This window comes from Sciurus carolinensis, chromosome 2 (assembly GCF_902686445.1).
Source record: "Sciurus carolinensis chromosome 2, mSciCar1.2, whole genome shotgun sequence".
Classification (NCBI taxonomy): domain Eukaryota; kingdom Metazoa; phylum Chordata; class Mammalia; order Rodentia; family Sciuridae; genus Sciurus; species Sciurus carolinensis.
The window spans coordinates 155843317-155859283 of record NC_062214.1 but is presented as its reverse complement, the minus strand read 5'-3'; the positions used below and the strand labels follow the sequence as shown (position 1 = coordinate 155859283).

Here is a 15967-nt window from a genome sequence, read left to right as displayed (position 1 = left end):
ATTAAATGCTACTGGAACTTTTTGCTTAACTGAAGGTTAAATAACAATGAAAGGATATAAAATGTAATTACCTATTTATACAAAGTAAATAATGCTAGAAGATTACACAAAAATTCAATTTAGCTCATTTTACAACTAAGTAAAATTCATATTTCTGGATGATTTATTTTCTCCCCCTCTCTCCAGGCAAGGTAAATGCACAGGCTGTATTTCACAGATAAAGTTTAATCTTAAATGTACCCAAAACTTCACATTCAGAAATACTTCCTTCAAATTAAAACTAAATCCAATTTTGGGGAAAAAAAAAAAAAAAAAAAAAAAGGACTAAGCCACCTTTACAAAGGATCCAAATTAAACTTAAAATTACTACAAACATTTAGCAAAAACTGGAAATAATTTAAGAAATGATTCCCCAGTCATCAGTAACAGTACCAACCACAAAGATTATTATAAAGCACATTATTTGAAACGGTACCCAAAAATAAGAGCATTAAATAATGACAAGCTTGAAAATTTCACTTCACAGAAATCATGACATTCACTCAACCTCAAACATCCAGGTATGAAAACTATATAAAATAATTAAAGAACCTAGGTAAATACAGGTAAATACAGGTCTATATATAAATACTAGGTAAATACAGGTCTATATATAAATGAATGCAACCTATATTTGGATATTAAAGATTAAGAAACATCTTAAATGCTCATCAACATAGCATTTGGAACACTATGGAGCTCTCAGTGTAAAACACTTAGCTTGTCCAAATTTATTTCAAATATTAACTGGATCTAAACACGTGAAATCCCTTATTTATATAGATTCCACTCAGAATAATTAAATTACTGATCAATAAGATTAACTGAACTACAGAGGTATTCTGCTGAAATTGGGCTCTGAATTGTTTTCCATTCTACTCTTCCAAATGTAATTCTGAAACCCTTATTCTTGAGTTTTCACTTTACATGGCATTCCAAATACCACTCAATTACCATGTTAACAGGAGGGATCGCACAAATGAAACTATCAGTGAGTCCCAATCATCTTCAAAAATCAGGCCATCCATTCAAAGTGAGCACTGCCTAAGTGCCAGAAAAATAAAGTTCACACAGTGATGAACAAGACAAAGTTCTTACCTCATAGTGCTTCTACTCTGAGGTGAGACAAACATCAAGCATATAAATAAGCATATACTGTAGTGATCAGGAAGTGACTAAAAGTGCAATGAAGAAAAGTCAAGCTGAGACAAAGAATAGAGAATATGCATTTTAAGTAGGGTGATAAGCATGGACCTGTCTGAGATAACCACTGAACAATGTCCATAAAATCACAAGCAACTCATAATGCACATACATGAGAACTAACAAAAAAATTCTTGTAAACTACAAGGATTGCAGACTACCCACTGATTTCTAAGTAACTAAAACATAGCATTTGATTTTAAGTAGTTTTTATTAATTATTTTCTCCATCTGGAAAACTTCTAACCTTCAAATTTAAGTCACTAATTTTAAAAGTCAATCCTCTCTTAGAAGGAAAAAAATCTTTGTAATCTTAATTTTGCTTTCTAACACCTAACATCAGACAATAACCCTTAAAAAATGTTTCTACCCACAGCACTTTTACAAAACAGTTCAAGGGTAAGAATGGGCTCTAAAATCAGAGTAACTCAGTTAAAATTCAGGTTCTTCCTCTCCTGTGCTGTCTCTGGACAAACTAACCTCTCACCCAAGTTTTCACCAAATAGTACCTACCTCACAAGATTGTTAAAAGGATCGAATATGATACTGTTCATAAAGTATTTACAGAGCCTGACAGCAAATAAGCACTCCAAAGTTAGCTATTACTTATGTAGCAACTACCAAGATAAGAACATAATTCCTTAATGAGCCTCAGGCAGATTAAGATAAGACCACACATGCAATAAGAGGTACTAACTTGCAAAACCAAATTCAAGTTCAAGCTCTGCAGAATCCCTAGCACTCATATTCTCTTCATACTACCACTACAGTTATATAATTTTAAAACTGAGTGTTAAAGAACTTGCATAAAACCTTACAGATAATAAGCTGTAAGACCTATATGTCTCCTAACTACTATCTCAGCTTATCACACCAAACTAGACTGTTTCCTTTGTAATTTAAATGGGTAAAATGCATGTGTAAGAATAATTGTCCATTTTCCAGTGAGTATAGAATAACATCATCTCTCTTGATAGTGTACTTACAACTCATAAAACTAATTATAATTAACTGATAATTAGTTGCAAAGGTACTCAATCAAAATAAAGAAATGTGGGTGATACTCTACTAATGGTAGACTCAAAGATCTTATGATACCTATGAAAAATCAAAAAGTGTTACTTTATAAAAACTAAGTTAAATCCTTCAGAAGGCCTTGATGAAGGACTGCAAAAATCTAGAAGTACTTTTGGAGTGTCTCAATGTCTACATTTTCACTCCATTTTAAAGAATCCAAACTAGAAATCATAGGTAATGCTTTTAGGGTACAAATTATGGAAAGAAAAACAGAAGACCTTTTTTTAATTTTACCATTCTTTTTCTCCAAAAACAATGGTCCAAATAAAAAGACAGACAATATGTTTTATGTACAAACATTTAAGGTGCACATAATTTTGAGTCCTTGCTTTAGCTAACTTTTTAAATTATCTAACCAATAGTCTTTATCGTGTGGTAAGAGATTCTCTACCACATTAACACCACTCCCCTTCTCTAAAGGGTTCCCAAAGGCTCCCTGCCATTTTCTTTTGCTCTCCAAAGGTTACTACAAGAGCAAAGGAGCAAACAGAAAACTACATGCATCCAAGAATGTAGTATCCATCAAAGAAGGAACTGTAGGATAAGGATTTTTTAATTCATTAATTTGCCAAGCTCTTATTGACCATCTACTATGTGCCTAACAACACCCCAAACTCTTGGTATCCCTCAGTTTAAGAAAATAAAAATTCAAAAAAGCCTTGCCCTCAAAGAGATAATATTATAGTATGTGTTTGGGGACAGGGAAAAAAGGCAATAAAAAACACAACAAGAAAATTACATAGTACGATAGACGATAACAAGTGCTATAGAGAAAATAGAGCAGGATACAAAAATCAGAAGTGGGGAGGGTGCCGTTTTGAATATAGGCAGCCTTTTAGAAAAAGTGACAAAGAGTAAAGACTCAAAGAAGGGAATAAGCTGTGCAAATATCTTATGGAAAAGGTGCTCCAGGGAGGGACAACTGCTAAAGACCCTAGGACAGCAAAGAAGGCTGGAGGGAAACAAGCAGGGGGGAGAGTGGTAGCTTAAGAAGCAATGAAGATGAGAGGAATGCAAGTACCCATTTCTATAAAGGCCTCATAGGCCATAAGGAATACAGTTTTTATTCTGCATATGGGAAGTCATTACAGAAGTCTCTGATATGATCTGGTTGCAGTGTTCAAAAGACTGGTTGCCCCATAGAAGTAGGGCAACCAGTTAGAAGGCTAATTGCAGAAATCTAGGTAAGAGATAAGAATGGTTCAGACCATTCTTATGGTTGGTGAGAAGGGTGGTAAAAAGTGACTGATTCTAGATATATTGTCAAGATAAGAAAGAAAACAGAATGCCAAGTCTGAAAAAGATAAGTCAGAGATAACTCTAGTTTTGGTTTTCCAGTTTTTGTTTTTTTTGTTTTTTTGGTTTTTTTTTTTGTCCTTGTTTTTGATTTGCACTGAATGGAGCTGCCATCAGATGACTTAAGTTGCACCAGAAGTAAAGAATATGGAAGTTTATTCTCAGTGTACATTCAAGTGGATAGACCTAACAGGTTGTCTGGAGTGTAGGAGAGAAGTTAGGCTGGAGACAACAAATACAGAAGTCATCAGCATGTAAGTATGGAAAGCCAGAACACTAGATGGGATCAATGGAAGAATATAAAAAGAAAAATAAACAAAGGACTGAACATGTCAACTTCAAAAGTGGAGAATGATCTATAAAGATAAAATGAGCAATTAGTAAGGAGAAAACCCAAAATGTAGATTATCCCAGAAGAGGAAGACTGTAAACAATTTTCTTGTTACATTTAGGGTACAAATCACTTTGCTGAAACAGACTGAAGTTACCATTAAAAGTTCTTAATTAGTCTATAGTAGTTAAGAGGTTATGTAAATTCCAAAGCACAGTTTTTTAAAAAGGAGTTGAGCATTTCTTACACAGTTCCTAGGAATATTAAAATTTCCCATTAGTCTCTACTAAAACTATTCTTAGTTTTAAAATTATCTTGCCTATTTTCTTTTTTACATCAAAACAAGGAAAAGAACTATATCATTTTTTAAAAGTAAAAAAATAAAATCTGTAAACAGTTTACACTGCCTCCAAAAATACATTTAAGCACCAGTTCAATCACCTGACATACAGTTATAAATTGTCAGTAGTTTTCTTATTCTACATCTCAGATACAACATTAAGTCAATTAAACTTAACTGTAAAGTTCACGGCACTTAAGGATTTCCCCCTCAGTGTTCAATTTTCTATTCATACAGGGAAAAAAAGTTTATATTTTAACATTTTCCCAGTTATTTACACATAAATTATAATTTTAAGATCAGAACACCCAAAGTCATAGTCAAAGAACTTAAAGGGGAAACAATGAAATGCACTGACTGCTTGTTCATAGTGATCAGTGTCAGTTGCAGAGAAAGTTATTTGCTTCTAGCCTGTAAGTATACTCTGGATTTACTTTCAGAGTAACTAAAGTCATAAATAGTAGATAGAACAAGCAGCTCATAAGATGTATTCTTCAAATATTTAAATGTTCTCACAAAGCACAGTTTAAGCACAATATTAAGTCAGATTCCTAAGAAAGCCAAAACCTTCTTGGAGCCATTAAGTTTATTAACAACTTAAAATTTTTACAAAGTATTGGAAATCTTTTGGGTTAAAACTTCCTTTGCTATAAAAATTTATGGTGCACACACAAACATACATCCAGGGCTAGGGGTGTAGCTCAGAGATAGAGCACTCACCTAGCCAGGGCCTGCATTCAAAGCTCAACAGTACACACACATACACACAAACATTTCAAGTATTTCAAGTAAGATTCAAGTTAAGAACTTACCAGCAATCACAATCTTGACATAGGTCCTTCAGAAGTTAAGTCTCAGAAAAAAAGCCTTCACTTCTTAGGCCCTTTAGAAAAGCCCTAAAACTGATATTTAACATACAATTCTTAAAATCTCTCCCTACCAAACATGGATGAAAGCCTACTTTAATCTCCCTGGGGTGAGATTTTTTTTTACGGAAAGCACTCAATTCAGCAGAAGATTTCTGATATCAAGGACAAAGAAATCTCTGGATGGAAACAAAATTAAAAACTAACAGCTTTTCATAAGACTAACCCTGAATCATCAAGAAAGAGTTAAATACTGGATATCCTTTCTAATTTTGAAGTGTTGAATACACCGAAGAAAATTTTTCAATAGATCTTATTATAGTTCAAGTCTCAGTATGTCTCAGGAAATTAAGAACACCTTATTCCCTAAATGCACCTGACAAATGAGACACTTAACATGTGCTGAGGGCTACAAAATTAGCTGAGAGATTTCTAACTCAATGTTGGAATGACATGGGGGCGGGGGTATTAACTTTTCTCTTAGAACCTACACATAGGCCCAGCTATTTGGTGTCAGATCCTTGAAAGGAAAAAAGAAAAAAAGAAAAAAAAAAAAAAAAAAAAAAAAAAAAAAAAAGCCTTGTTTATGAGGCAACATATCAAATATGAAAGTCTATCGCAAGGCATCCTAAAATACAGATCAGCTAAAGAGTACTACTCCATTGCTGTTCTTACGAAAATTATCTGAATTCTCATCAACAACTGCTTTTAAGATACTGTTGTCACTTGCCCACTAGGTGAGGTAGGGAGAAAAAGTGCAACCTAATTCAACCAAAATTCAAACCCTAAGTGAACAGCTACAGGACTCCAAATGTTTAGCTGATCCCCAAGGTTTCTGTTTATCTTTAGCTTGCTACGGGTATCTAAATTGCTCAAAGCAACTCAAAACAAACCCAACTTTTAACAGTTAACTTCAACTGTAGCTTTTTAAGCAGTTCTTATTCTAATAGCTGCTGGGGATCCGTTTCTGGTACAGGCCCAGCAGAGTTAAGAATTTGGTTTCCTCCCAGAAGGAATAGCTAACCTTCAACAGCCCACTTTTAACCTAATCCAGAGGCAGCTGGACAAGGTTAGGACGCATAGGGGACCCACCCTCTCTGCTGCACTCACGCTCCTTCACCAATATGCAGGGTTGCACACCGCACACCAGGTGCTGGATTGACGAACGACTACTCGACACTGCCAGTTTGGTTTTCTTTCGAGGTCCTCCACGCCAAAAATCTCACTGTTGGAAACCGAAGTGGCGGGGGCTCAGGGCGAATCAATGAGGAAGACACACCCCTCGGGGAGAGGAAGAGATAACTTCGCCCGTCTCGGGAGTGGTCCACTCATTTTTCCAACTCTCCTCTCTAGCTGCATTCTCGTCCGGGTTCGCCTCCCACCACTACCCGGGCATGCACAGGACGGTGGGAGGGGCGCCAGGGAAGAAGCGAGCACCAGAGAGCGGGTGCCCTAAGTGCCGGGGAGGAGCGGCGAGGGCCGAAATTCCAGCATGGCGTAAGCATGGCCCAGCTCCGGCCCAGGGAGCCGCCGGAGACGCACTCCCTCGGTCCACCGGCCGAGGAGCGGTAATCCGCCTTCCCTCCCGGGGCCCTTAGGCCTGGCTAAAAATAGGCGCCTCGGTCACCCCAAGGCCCTCTTGGGCCGACCTCGCCCTCGGGAGATGTCCCCAGGGGAGTCCCCGGTCGCACTCGCATGCGCCCGCAGAGTCCGGGTCGGGCCTGGGCGGCCCGGCGAGGCCGAGCGGCCCCCCGAAGCCTGCCCACCGCGGGGGTCCGGCCTGGGCAGGAGCCGGGGCCCGAGGCCTAGCCGGCCATCGCGTCCGAGCCCCGCGGCCGCGCCCCCCGCCCTCCCGCCTACCCCGGGACCCCGCGGCCGGCGTCGCCCTCCCCACGCCGCTGCCGCGGCCGGCGCCGGGCCCAGTGCGGCCTGCTCGCCCTCACCCTGCGCGCCGGTGAAGGAGACCGGGAATACGCGGCGGCGCCGGCACCACAGCTCGGGCCGCCCGCTCCAAGGCGCCGCCGCCGCAGTTGCTCAGGTGCCGTCGCGCCGCCCCGCAGGAAACGGGCGGCTTCGGGGCGGGGCGGCCCCGGCACGTCCCGGCGTCCGGGCGGCGGTGCCGGGAGACCGGCCCCTTAAAGGGACAGGCGCCCGCGCGCCCGCCCACGCGCGTCGGACCCGCAGCGGGCTGACTTGGAGCTAGCGGGCTTTCCTGCCGAGACAAGATTGCCCACTTTTGCGGGGTGGGAAACTAGGGACTGAACGCTCAGCCTAAAGACCATTCAGCAGCACCGCCTTCTCGCTTTCCATCCCCCATACCCCAAGGCTGGTTTCGTCTCACGCGGCCCTAGCACTGAAGCACCACCTGGCTCGCACACCAGGTGGTTTTTTTTTTTTGTTTGTTTGTTTGTTTTTAGCCCTAAGTAAATGCTAGTAGACTTCTCTCTGCCCGTCTCGGATTTCTCCCCAGAAATCACTGGAAAACGAAATCCTCTGTTCCTTCCTCCGGAATTTCTCTCATTGAATGCCTTGGGGCAATCCTAGCTGCAAACAGAGAGAGGAATAGAAACCGACCCAAATAAATTGTGTGCAAATATTATGAAGCTGTTGTGTCTGCCAGCTGGTGGCCATTCATAAAGCCGGGGTAAATAACCAGAAACTGCAGCAGAAAGGAGGGATTGAACAGAATCCCTGCTTATGTCTGCTTTTTGCTAAGAGGATGTTAGCGAAATTCCTGGTTCACGGGCAAATGAGATGTGTTGATAATCATTATTTATTTCTTATTAATATCTCACAGTGCTGGGTACTGCCCAGACATGTACCAAACACTCCAAACTCTCCTTAAATAATGCAAAGGAAAGTCCAAAATGATTCAAAACGGTTCTGGAATGTGCAGAGAGATCCATGAAATCGAGACTCCCCATCAACACCTCCCCCTCCATCCTGCCAAGGTGGGAATAGGAGCAATCCTGAAAGGTGGAACTGCGGAACAGTTTGCACACAGAATCTCCTTAATAGGCCCTGGTTAAAAGTATACTGTGCATTTGTGTTCTAATTATTCTTTTGTGTAACCTTTCTAGAGTATCTCTAAAGTACAGTAAAAACTGAATATTATGTAGCACCTTGCAATGTTGAGAATTCTTCCAGTCTTCCCTCACTGTTCTCCAAAGATACCTTCTGTTGCATTTTAACTTCAGGAGTGTCTTCGTTTTTTCCTTTCTCAGAATTACTCAGCCTCTCAGTGACTCCAGTGCCCTCAAAGCAGAAGATCCAGCTTCGTTGGAAAGTGAAGCTATTGGTGTCTTAATACAAAGTGGAAATGTGTCATTTCTATAATGGAGTTTAAGGGCTCTTGATTAGCTTATAAACAACCGTGTAATTTTTTAAAAAATAAAAATTTCTAATATTTTCCTTGCTTCAGTAAAACTACAGTATCATTTTAGAAACAGTAATATTCAGGTACACTTGTAAATAAGACAATGAGTTGAAGTTTAGGGACATGGTTTGCCTAAATGCACTGCTGCTTATAGTTAAGTACCATTTATTTCTGTGTTGCGTAGTTTAAAATAAAGGAATATAAATGTATCCAGTACTTCAACTTTTGTGGATAATTGAACTTTGACTTCTAAAAGGAAAGTGGTTGGATGCTTCATTCTTTATAAACTTTCTAATTATTCACATCAAAACAAAAAGATTTACTAGAAATGTTATGCATGGCAAGACCTATTAGGAATTAAGAACAACACTCTTAAGTTTTGAAATGTAATATAACATAATTAACCATAATTAACACATATAATTAACCTAAGGTATAATTAACTTTGACTGGTACTTACTACCCTCCAATGCCGCTGAAACCCACAACTAACTTGCTAAAAAGAATTGGGGCGCCCACCATTTGAGCTATCTCTTTTAACAACTAATAAATTGAACTTTAATACAATATAAGGTATAATGCTGTGACCTAAAGAGTACTTCTGTACCTCTCTTTCTCTCCCTCCTCCCCATTTTATTTTACAAAAGTGCAATTCATTGGAGACTATCTTCTGACTTTCAACATGCAACAATTACCTTTGTGCTGAGTTTTGGAAAAGATTTAAAGACACATAGTATATATCTCTCCAGCAGATGAAGAGAAAGCTTGCCTATTCCTGTCCTGTCCAGGATGGACTTCCCAGAAATAGAGTTATGTGGAGATTTGAGTAACACGTGAGTAACAGACTACATCTTCTGATGCCATCAGATCAGGGATGGCAGAGATGAACTTACATTGGAAGCAAGACACAGAACCAGAAGTGAAGATTCCAAGTCCACCTTCACCCTTGAGAGTGAGGAGGTTCTGAGAAACTTCTCCAGCTGTAGAGCAAAAAGTAGCCAGCTATTTTAACAAAGTATTTGGCACATAAATAGAGGTCTGCATTGTGCTCCTTTGGCAATGTAGTCTTTTCAAGCATGTGGCATCCAAGTGCATTTATGACAGATTAAAGATGGCTACAAATTATTTGCCACTTTAAGGATAAAGAGGTAGGAATTGACATCCCCTCTTCTTGAAATCTGGTAAGGCTCTGTGATTTTCATTTAACACACACAAAGTGGCAGAAGTAACACTGTACCATGTTCTGAACCCAGGCAGTTACATCAGTCTCTTGGAACCATCTATCTTAGCCCTGAGCTACTTTGCTGAGGAGACCACATGGAGAGGCACTGAGACTAGATTGGACCAGATGTGTATGTGTACACACACACATACAGAGAGAGAGAGAGAGAGAGAGAGAGAGAGAGAGAGAGAGAAATGAAGCTTTCTTGAAACCACATCACAAACTAAATATCACACTGGGTGTATCCAGTTAATAACACATGAAGCAGAAGAATCACCAAACAAGCCTGAATCTCTGACCCCACAGAATTCTGACCCCATAGAAATGAAACACCTTTTGTGGGGGTTTTTTAAATGGTTTGTCATGCAGTAATAGAAGAATGGAACAGCTTCCATTTCTTCCACTTCTCTAAATAGCTGTAAGAAATCTCATTTAAGTCAAAGGGAGTTTCTATGCTGTTGACAATCCCAACAATATGTAGAATACCCTTATGTTTTAGAAACACCCCATCATTGAACTATTTAGGAATAAAAAACATGATGTCTATAACTTACTTTTTATTTATTCAGCAAAGATAGGAAAGTAGATAGAGAGTTAGGTAGATAGATAAAAGATAACATGGAAAAATGTCAGCACCTGTTGAGTCTAAGTGGAAGATGCACAGGTATACATTGTACTGTTTTTCAATCTTTCTGTATGTTTGATACTTTTCATAATAAATATTGAAAAACTCAAAAAGGAAGAGATGGCTATTGGAGAAAACAAAGTTTAAGGACAAAAATCAGAATCCTTTTCAATCTTTTCTTTATCTTTTGGGGTGGATGCATTTCTTTGTAAATACTTGAAGAGCTTATTAACATCGTCACAGATCTTATTTTTCCAGTTCCCTACTCATCTTGAGTTCCTGTATTAAACATTTTTCCTGGGTCGCTTTAATAGTGGCTGGTACACTTTTTACTACTAAGATTGCTTAATAACTCCATGGTTATGGGAAATTACTTAGTGGTTCTTTACTCTTCACATGACAAGTTTTTATTTGTTTGGTAGATGAGATTAGTCTCAGTTGATTGGTATTAGCTCTTCAGTAAGGCCTGAATACAAAGTTTTATTCACATACAAAGTGCATAGTGTCTTGTAAGGGGAAAACCCTCTCTCCCATCACCACTGTATATACAGCCTTCACCCGGACCACCCCATTCCAGGACTGAGCCATGGCTTGAGGAATCAAGCAAGAGAATATCAGTATTTCAGCATAAACCATCACACTGCTGCCAGTAAAAAGCTTGTAAGATTATGGCCTTGTAAGACAAATATGTAGCAACAAATCAAATCAAATCAGCAGACATTCTCAATGTACACAACATCATGGTAGATGTTTCAATGTAAAATTTTCTTTTAAAATTTTCTGTTCTCCAGAATGGTGCTGACTTTTTAAACCACACTTCTATTTGCTGACTCGTATTCAGCTCCTCCATGGTAACTCTTAGATCTCAGCCGGTCCCTGCCCAGTGTTTTTCCTCCCTGTAATACAGCATCCCTGTAATTGACCCTCCTAGGCTTTGCTCCATTTACTTCTGATCATATGTCTCCAAATTACTAATTTCTTTGATCTGGATCAACAATTTTTCAAGTACCTTTTGGTACTTGTTTGGAAATTTTTATATGTATGAGAAAAAAGTAAACAGATTCCAAGCTCCATTACAAATCATTATTCTGTGAAGGCTCTAGAATAATTCCTGTGGATGCCAAGTCTCATGACACAGAGTTCTGGATGTCAGCCCTCTGGGCCTCCTCAGGGACCTCACTCCATCAGCAATGCCCTTTCTGCCTGCATCATCAACCTCTCCTTCTCTATCAGCCATTAGTACAGTCAGGGCTCTCTCCACTTAAATGGAAATAATTCTAAAAGTACTTTCAAACCCCAGACCACTCCATCTATGTTATCCCCTGCAAAGTCAGGTTTCTGGTTGGTTGGATGATTGGGAAAAAAAGCACTTCCTTATCCAGTGACTTGAGAAATACAAAATGGCCATGTATTCTCAGCACCCATTCATTTCTTATACTATGGCAGTCAGCTTCTGCACCCACAGATGGGTTATGAAACACTTCCCAAAGACCCTCCTGCCACTAATGCCAATGCAGCATATCAGTCTATCTGGTAGAACCTTCAGGCATATGTCCCACCATTGATTATTTCTTGAAAAGCTTAACACAGCTTTTGACAAGGGAACTCATTTTCCAGCAAAAAGAGTGTGGCAATGGGCTAAGGCCCAAAGATTCACCAGAAGTAGCTGACATTACAAAATGATTGGAATATAGCTGGGGTACAATAGCACACGCTGGTTATCCCAGTGACTTAGGAGCTGAGGCAGGAGGATTGCAGGTTCAAAGCCAGGCTTAGCAACTGAGCAAAATCCTGTCTCAAAAATAAAAAGGGGTGGAGATGTAGCTTAGTGGTAAAGTACCCAGGGTTCAATCCCCAGTACTACAAAATGATGATGATGATGATGATGCTGATGATGCTGATGATGATGATAACAATAAATAATAAATAATAAAATTTTAGAATGGCTACTAAAGACCTGGTTTGAGTGACAAGTGAGAGACAGAAGGTCTTACAACATTAGAGTGCCATTCTATAAGATACAAAGTATGCTCCAAATCAGCTACCAATATGCAGACAGGAAATAGGTGCAGAAACCACACAGACAGAGTAAATAGATAAGAAAAAGAAGGAGTGGCTCTTATTATTGACTTAATGATCTACTTACAAAAATTTCACTTCTAATTTCTACAGGCTTAGAAATCTTAGTTCCCAAGGAGAATGGCTTCCACTAAGATACAAACGTGCTTCTATTGAACTGAAAGTCAAAGCTTCCATCTGACCATTTTGTGTTTCTCAAGCCACTGAACAACAAAAAAGGAATGTGCTCTTCTGACAGCAGAGATTTGACCTCTGCTTACTTCCCTCATAACTACAGTAACAAATTCATGCCAATTTGCCTGAGACTTTCCTGGTTTTATCACTAAGATCACATCACAGGAAATCCCTTAGTCTCAGGCAAACGGAGACAGTTGGTTATTCAACCAGTTTCCCTGAGATATTGAAAACACACAGTACATTTGCTTTAGAAGGGATCTTATTTATATCAGGCAGAATTCATCCCTACCTCCCAAAATAAATCCTCAATGACACTCAAACTTTTTTTTTTTTTTTTTTTTTTGCATCCCAGGGAGAAATGTTTGAAGATAGCACACATTTGCCCTTCAGTGACTTACCTCTAGTCATAGACATCATCTTTGGGGGCTGTATGCCTTTCAGAACAGAGTAGTACTTCCTTGGCAACTTGAAGGGAAAGTGATGCATGTCACACACTTCAGCTCTTTATTCATATTTTCCAGTATTTCCTAGGAATGATGCACTCACTTGAGCTTTACTTTTACATGTGAATTCTCTTATTAATATAATTTCTCAAGCACTATGGAAATTTTATGTTAGTTCCGGAAGGGATCATAGAAATCATTTAATCCCAACCCAAATATATTATGTTCATTGCAATTGTCCTATTGTTTAAAAATCCTTATTTTGTTTTAGTTTATGATTTGTCATGTTCACTAGGTATTCATTTCCTCAACCAACCAAAGATTATCCTTGTACATTTATCCACTGTATAATTTATTTTCACTTGGATAATAATGGTGAACTCTGACTTTCAAAACCTCAGTGTCCTGTAGCCTCTCATCAAATATCACTTTCAATGAAACCTTGTTGATGAGGGGACTGGGTCTCCTGAGGATTGTACATCAGTCCCATTTTCTATTGTGTCTTGGTAATGACATCTGTGATTGTCAAAAGATCTGCTTCCATATGGAGTTGGCCTACAGCACCAAACACAGAATAGAACTCGAAAACCAAGATTAAGATTTATTTCATTTCAGAGGAGAAACAACTGTGATAAAACAATACCCTCCCACAAAACCACTGATGCTACTCTCAACCAAATAAAGGCATTAATAGATCACTGGTCTTCTATTATGTTCTTATGAATCAGTGCTCTAATTTATCTAGGACAATAAAGAAAAGCAGAATTTGCAGAAACAATTAACTGTGATTACAAATACTAACCAAGAAATATTCAGTATGCTTAGAAATTCACACCAGTTTGTTAGAATCCACCTCCCATGAAACTGCCAGAAAAGAAAGGAAATTTCTTTTCTTTCTTTTTTTTTTTTTTTTTTTTTTTTTTTTTTTTTGTGTGTGTGTGTGTGTGTGTGTGTGAGCGAACGTGCTTGTGCCTGAGTATGCTACTGGGGATTGAATCCAGGGGCCTTCTGCCACTAAACTATATCCCCAGCCCTTTTTATTTTTTATTTTGAGACAGGGGTTCCCCTTTCTTAGTAGCCACTGTGGCATCCACCTGTAATCCCAGTGACTTGGGAGGTAGAGGCAGGAGGATCACAGGATTGAGGTCAGCCTGGGCAAATAAAAATTTAAAAATAAATAAAAGGAACTGGGGATGTAACTTTGTGGTAGAGCAACCCGGTACCATAAAAGAAGACAGAAAGAAGGAAAGAAGGGAAGGAAGGAAGGAAGAGAGGAAGGAAGGAAGGAAGGAAGGAAGGAAGGAAGGAAGGAAGGAAGGAAGGAAGGAAGGAATCTTGTAATAGAAGATTTTTTCATTGTTGTTGTTTCCTTTGTTTTAGCCATTTTTTGGGGTTTTTGTTTTGTTTTGTTTGTTTTTTGTTGTTGTTGTTGCTGTGTCTAAAAGACCCGACTAGAACAACTGTAGAGGAGGAAAAGCTTATTGGAGTGTTCATGTTTTCAGAATTCTCAGTCCATATACAGCCAGCTCCATCATAGCAGAGGAGTGTGGCAGAGTGAAGTAGATCACATGATGATCAGAAAGCAAAGGGAGGTCTCCACTTGCCAGATACAAATATATACCCCAAAGCCACGCCCTCAATTCCCACCTCCTCCAGCCACACCCTACTACTTGGGTTATCACTCACTGATTGGGTTAAGACTCTCACAAACCAATCATTTCAACTCTGACCTTTCTTGCATTGTCTCACATGCAAACTTTTGAGGGACACCTCACATTCAAACCAGAAACATCCTTTTTTGACTTTTTATTAGTTTATAACTTTATTTTCTTCTTTTGAGTGCTTTAGGACTGTTATAGGAAATGTCAGTTTCCATTGGTTCAGGAGTTTGCAAAAAAAGCAAGATTACAGGAGTGTAGAGGTCAACAACAACAAACTTCTTTCAGCATCTAGCTCGACACAATGTTAAGATGAGTCAAAATCCCAGACCAAGCATTAATGCTCCACTGAGAAGTTGTGCGAATACTCTTGTCAAAGTCATTCAGTATTGAGAAAAGAGAAATAACAGAGATCTCTGAAAGAAAAAAAAAGGTTTTGATTAAAAGGAAATGTTCAAATCAACAGTTGGAGCATTACAAGAAATTTCAGGTTTGAATGATCCTAAACTCTTTCCCAGCTTCTCTTCATGAATCATCTTTTAGTTGGTCTTGTTCCATCAGTAAGAATCTATTGTCAGTTATAAACAAGTCTCAAATGGCTTCAGAGCAAAAAAGTTGTAAGATATTTTATTAAGAAGTCAGGGAAGCTTATGATGGTGCCTCACAGATCTTTGCAGACTTTAAGGTCATTGTCCCATGGTAGCATCACAGGGAGTCCAAGTTGAATAAAAGCTTAATTCAAACAGATTTATGGGCTTGGCTTTTATATAATATAGCAGATTATAAAGTGATATTCAGGGACTGAAGGTTTAGCTCAGTATTACAGCCTAGCATACATGAGACCCTGAGTTTGATCCCCAACACCGCAAAAATGAAATAAAAATATAAATGGACACTCAGAAAGTTCACGAAGCTTTAAAAGTAAAACTTGTGGTTTTAATCTCAAAAAGACAGAGATAGTGTACCTGATTTTACCAGCATTTCTCAAAAAGTAATTCACAAATTAGTCATGATCCACACTCCACCTCTTGATCTTAATTATTTGAAGGGAAAGGAGGCAGATGCAGGAACTGACATTTTTAATAGATCATACTCATGGATGTTAAAATTTTGGCATCTACCTCAGAGAGATCTACTTGCTCTTTCCTAAATAATTATTTCATTGGTATTGGGTCCATTTTCCTCATGTTGGAATACCACTGCCTACTGTTCCTCACGTACTATCTAGAGTTAAAA

The 15967-nt window shown here is 38.9% G+C and overlaps 1 protein-coding gene across 1 annotated transcript in view; it reads right to left on the bottom strand.

Moving 5' to 3' along the window:
- Ktn1 (kinectin 1) overlaps positions 1-7242 on the bottom strand; it is a 168620-nt gene extending 161378 nt beyond the window's left edge. The window contains 1 exon segment of the mRNA XM_047539394.1: positions 7095-7242. The gene's annotated coding sequence lies outside the window, so the exon portion shown is untranslated.
- Positions 7243-15967: the final 8725 nt, after the last annotated feature.